Genomic DNA, 6326 nt, shown 5'->3' with positions numbered 1-6326 from the left:
TTATCATGAACTTAGTACCTGATATTATTTTGCATGTCTATGTTGTTGTAGATAGATGGCTCATGCTGTTGTTCCGTTAAATTTTAATGTGTTCCTAGAGAAAGCTAAGTTGAAATATGATGGTAGCAACTACACGGACTGGGTTCGTAACTTGAGGATTATCATCATTGCTGCACAGAATAATTACGTCCTGGAAGCACCGCTAGGTGCCAAACCCGCTGCAGGAGCAACGCCAGATGTTATGAACGTCTGCCAGAGCAAAGTTGATGACTACTCGATAGTTCAGCGTGCCATGCTTTACGGCTTAGAACTGGGACTTCAATGGTGTTTTGAACGTCATGGAGCATATGAGATGTTCCAGGAGTTGAAGTGAATATTTCAAGCAAATGCCCGGATTGAGACATATGAAGTCTAAAATAAGTTCTACAGCTGCAAAATGGAGGAGAATAGTTCTGTCAGTGAGCATATACTCAAAATGTCTGGGTATAACAATTACTTGATTCAACTGGGAGTTAATCTTACTTATGATAGTATCATTGACAGAATTCTTCAATCATTGCCACCAAGCTACAAGAGCTTCATGATGAACTATAATATGCAAGGGATGGATAAGACAATTCCCGAGCTCTTCGCAATGCTAAAGGCTGCGGAGGTAGAAATCAAGAAAGAGCATCAAGTGTTGATGGTCAACAAGACCACCAGTTTCAAGAAAAAGGGTAAAGGGAAGAAGGGGAACTTCAAAGATGAAAGAGTGGTAAGAACGGAAATATTAAAACTTCTGGAAGCGGGTATAATCTATCATATAGCTGATAGTAGATGGGTAAGCCCTTGAAGGAAATATGCCCTAGAGGCAATAATAAAGTTATTATTTATTTCCTTATATCATGATAAATGTTTATTATTCATGATAGAATTGTATTAACCGAAAACATAATACTTGTGTGAATACATAGACAAACAGAGTGTCACTAGTATGCCTCTACTTGACTAGCTCGTTGATCAAAGATGGTTATGTTTCCTAGCCATAGACATGAGTTGTCATTTGATTAACAGGATCACATCATTAGGAGAATGATGTGATTGACTTGACCCATTCCGTTAGCTTAGCACTCGATCGTTTAGTATGTTGCTATTGCTTTCTTCATGACTTATACATGTTCCTATGACTATGAGATTATGCAACTCCCGTTTATCGGAGGAACACTTTGTGTGCTACCAAACGTCACAACGTAACTGGGTGATTATAAAGGTGCTCTACAGGTGTCTCCAAAGGTACTTGTTGGGTTGGCGTCTTTCGAGATTAGGATTTGTCACTCCGATTGTCGGAGAGGTATCTCTGGGCCCTCTCGGTAATGCACATCACTTAAGCCTTGCAAGCATTGCAACTAATGAGTTAGTTGTGGGATGATGTATTACGGAACGAGTAAAGAGACTTGCCGGTAACGAGATTGAACTAGGTATTGAGATACCGACGATCGAATCTTGGGCAAGTAACATACCAATGACAAAGGGAACAACGTCTATTGTTATGCGGTCTGACCGATAAAGATCTTCGTAGAATATGTGGGAGCCAATATGAGCATCCAGGTTCCGCTATTGGTTATTGACCGGAGACGTGTCTCGGTCATGTCTACATAGTTCTCGAACCCGTAGGGTCCGCACGCTTAACGTTTCGATGAGAGTTATATTATGAGTTTATATGTTTTGATGTGCCGAATATTGTTCGGAGTCCCGAATGTGATCACCGACATGACGAGGAGTCTCGAAATGGTCGAGACATGAAGATTGATATATTGGAAGCCTATATTTGGATATCGGAAGTGTTTCGGGTGAAATCGGGATTTTACCGGAGTACCGGAGGGGTTACCAGAAGCCCCCGGGGGTTAATGGGCCATAGTGGGCCTTAGTGGAGATGAGGAGAGGCGGCTAGGGCAAGGGCCGCGCGCCCCTCCCCCCTAGTCCGGATAGGACAAGGAGAGGGGGGCGGCGCCCCCCCCCCTTTCCTTCCTCTATTTCCCCTTCTCCTATTCCTATTCCAACAAGGAAGGGAGGAAGTCCTACTCCCGGTGGGAGTAGGACTCCTCCTGGCGCGCCTCCTCCCTGGTTGGCCGCACCTCCCCCCCTTGCTCCTTTATATACAGGGGCAGGGGGCACCCCAAGGACACAACAATTGATCATTTGATCTTTTAGCCGTGTGCGGTGCCCCCCTCCACCATAGTCCACCTCGATAATACTGTAGAGGTGCTTAGGCGAAGCCCTGCGTCGGTAGAACATCATCATCACCACGCCGTCGTGCTGACGAAACTCTCCCTGAACACTCAGCTAGATCGGAGTTCGAGGGACGTCATCGGGTTGAACGTGTGCTGAACTCGGAGGTTCCGCGCGTTCGGTACTTGATCGGTCGGATCGTGAAGACATACGACTACATCAACCGCGTTGTGCTAACGCTTCCTCTTTCGGTCTACGAGGGTACGTGGACAACACTCTCCCCTCTCATTGCTATGCATCACCATGATCTTGCATGTGCGTAGGAATTTTTTTGAAATTACTACGTTCCCCAACAGCCCTGTTCATTGTGTCCCTAAGAAAGGAGGTATTACTGTTGTTCCTAATTATAAGAATGAACTTATTACACAAAGAATTGTTACAGGCTATAGAATGGTAATTGATTTCGGAAAATTAAATAAGGCTACTAGAAAAGATCATTACCCTTTGCCTTTTATTGAACAAATGCTTGAAAGATTATCTAAGCACACACACTTTTGCTTCCTTGATGGATATTCTGTCTTTTCACAAATACCTGTTTCTCAACCTGATCAAGAAAAGACCACTTTTACTTGTCCTTTTGGAACCTATGCTTATAGACGTATGCCTTTTGGTTTATGTAATGCACCTGCTACCTTTCAAAGATGCATGATGGCTATATTCTCCGACTTTTGTGAAAAGATTGTTGAGTTTTCATGGATGACTTCTCTGTTTATGGGAAGTCTTTTGATGATTGCTTAAGCAATCTTGATCGAGTTTTGCAGAGATGTGAACAAACAAATCTTGTCTTGAATTGGGAGAAGTGCCACTTTATGGTTAATGAAGGCATTGTCTTGGGTCATAAAATTTCTGAAAAAGGTATTGAAGTGGACCAAGCTAAAGTTGGTACAATTGAGAAAATGCCATGTCCCAAGGACATCAAAGGTATTCGTAGTTTCTTAGGTCATGCTGGTTTCTATAGGAGATTTATCAAAGACTTTTCTAAAATTTCTAGGCCTCTTACTAATATTTTGCAAAAGGATATTCCTTTTGTCTTTGATGATGATTGTCTTGAAGCCTTTGAAACACTCAAGAAAGCTTTAATTACTTCACCTATAGTTCAACCACCTGACTGGAATTTGCCTTTTGAAATTATGTGTGATGCTAGTGATTGTGTTGTTGGTGCTGTTCTAGGACAAAGAGTTGACAAGAAATTGAATGTTATTCATTATGCTAGTAAAACTCTAGACAGTGCTCAAAGAAATTATGCTACTACTGAAAAAGAATTCTTAGCACTCGTGTTTGCTTGTGATAAGTTTAGACTTATATTGTTGCTTCCAAAGTAACTGTTCACACAGACCATGTTGCTATTAAATATATGATGGAAAAGAAAGATGCTAAACCTAGACTTACACTACTGGAATCAGCTAATTTGCCATCTGCCAGCTCTTTGCCGTCTGCTAGCTGACGGCAAAGAAGCTCTTTGCCATCAGCTACCAAAAAGCAGACGGCAAAGAAATGGCAGACGGCAAAGAAGCTCTTTGCCATCTGCCAGCTCTTTGCCGTCTGCTAGCAGACGGCAAAGAATCTTTGTCGTCCGCTGCCGGACGGCAAAGAGGGAGGTGGCCCCCACCCCCCCCCCCCCCCCGCCCGTTTGAAAAAAACATAACGCCCCACCTCTTTGTCGTCCGCCAGCGGACGACAAAGAGGCAAAAAGGCGGACGGCAAAGATTGGCGGACGGCAAAGAGCCGATTACCTAACGGCCCGTACCCTCCCCCCGCCCGTTACTCTCTGTTCTCTCCTCTCTCTCCTCCCCGACGCGCCCCGCCACCGTGCACATCCCGCCCGCCCGCCGCCGCCCCGTCGCCCCGCCACCCGCCGCCCCCCCACCCCTCCGCCCCCCACCCCGTCGCCCCCTCCGCCCCGTCGCCCCCCCACCCGCCGCCCGGCGCCGCCCCGTCGCCCCCTCCGCCCCGTCGCCCCCCACCCCTCCGCCCCGTCGCCCCCCACCCCTCCGCCCGGCCAGCGCCACCCCCGCCGCCCCTCCGTCGGCGAGCGCCCCACCCCTGCCGCAGGTGAGCCCCACCCCTCTTCTCCTTTTTGTTTCCTGTTTTTTTCTGTTTTTTTAGTTTAGTTTAGTTTTTTAGTTTTAGATTTTTAGTTTTAGATTACTTTTAGTTTAGTTTTAGATTTAGTTTAGTTTAGTTTTTTAGTTTTAGATTTTTTTCTGTTTTTTTTGTTTTTTAGTTTAGATTACTTTTAGTCTAGTTTTAGTTTTGTTTTAGGTTACTTAGTGGTAGGTTTAAGAAGAGGAAAAAGGAGAAGAAGAAGAAGAAGAAGAAGAAGAAGAAGAAGAAGAAGAAGAAGAAGAAGAAGAAGAAGAAGAAGAAGAAGAAGAAGAAGAGGAGGAGGAGGAGGAGGAGGAGGAGAAGAAAGAAGAAGAAGAAGAAGAAGAAGAAGAAGAAGAAGAAGAAGAAGAAGAAGAAGAAGAAGAAGAAGAAAGAGGAGAGGAGGAGGAGGAGGAGGAGAAGAAAGAAGAAGAAGAAGGAGAAGAAGAAGAAGAAGAAGAAGAAGAAGAAGAAGAAGAAGAAGAAGAAGAAGAAGAAGAAGAAGAAGAAGAAAGAGGAGAGGAAGAGGAGGATGAGGAGGCGAAAGATAGAGGAGAGGAGGAGAAGAAGAAGACCACCGACACCCCGACCCCGACCACCGACACCCCGACCCCGACCACCGACACCCCGACCCCGACCACCGACACCCCGACCACCGACACCTCGACGACCGACACCCCCACCCCGACGCGACACCCCGACACGACACCCCCACCCCTTACCCCGACACCGACACGGCACCCCGACCCCGACCCGGCACCCCGACCCGACACCCCGACCCCGAGACCCCGACCCCGAGCCTGACCCGTCACCCCGACCCCGACACCGACACGGCACCCCGACCCCGACCCGGCACCCCGACCCCGAGACCCCGACCCCGACCCCGAGACCCCGACCCCGAGCCTGACCCGACACCCCGACCCCAACACCGACACGGCACCCCGACCCGGCACCCCGACCCGACACCCCGACCCCGAGACCGCGACCCCGACCCCGAGACCCCGAGCCTGACCCGACACCCCGACCCCGACACCGACACGGCACCCCGACCCCGACCCGGCACCCCGACCCTGAGACCCCGACCCCGACCCCGACCCCGACACCCCGACCCCGAGCCTGACCCGACACCCCGACCCCGACACCGACACGGCACCCCGACCCCGACCCGGCACCCCGACCCGACACCCCGACCCCGAGACCCCGACCCCGACCCCGACACGGCACCCCGAGACCGACACGACACCCCGACCCCCGACACCTCCCGAAAAGGTGTTCTTTGGCCTTCCAGAAGCCGACGGGGTCATATATTTGTGAATTATTAGTTAGGTCATATATCTTTCGATTTTGTTATGAAAAACATCATATATAATTGTGTTGATCGGGTAGTTTTAAATGTGCAGTTGTTTCATCGCTGCGAGGTTTGGTGTTCGACGACCTCGCCGTGCGTTTGACGAGCTCTGCCCCTTCGTTCGTGGGTGAGCACAAATGACATGTCCTCCTCCCCCATTAATTATTTGATCTATTCCGATGAAACTTGATAGCTAGCTATATATGTGTCTTGAATCATCAGTATGCGTAACCAATATGTGTCTCCCGTTCGAAAGCGTCATAGTTATAAATATGCATGCATTTGCATATTTATAACCTTGATTCTTTCGAATTGTCCAACGCTATCCATGGACAGCCCGAGTATGTTTAGATTGGGTTCGTTTTCCCATATGCTTTGCTCCGGATCCGACGCATAAATTTCGTCAGTGCCTCCCCTGTTGTTCTCCGGGTACACATCTTCTCTGTTTATTGCAGAGACGTGTATCAGGAGAACAGCGGGGAGGTGCTGCCGAAATTTTGCGTAGGATCCGGAGCATAGCATGGGAAAATGAACCCAATCTAAACATACTCGGGTGGGATTAGGACCTATCATTACCTATTAGAGTGTAGGTTGCATGGACGTAATAAAATTGACAAAGTAGATC

The sequence above is a fragment of the Aegilops tauschii genome, chromosome 6 (assembly GCF_002575655.3).
Source record: "Aegilops tauschii subsp. strangulata cultivar AL8/78 chromosome 6, Aet v6.0, whole genome shotgun sequence".
Lineage (NCBI taxonomy): Eukaryota > Viridiplantae > Streptophyta > Magnoliopsida > Poales > Poaceae > Aegilops > Aegilops tauschii.
The sequence above is the reverse complement of the archived record's forward strand: the minus strand, read 5'-3'. Positions refer to the sequence as shown.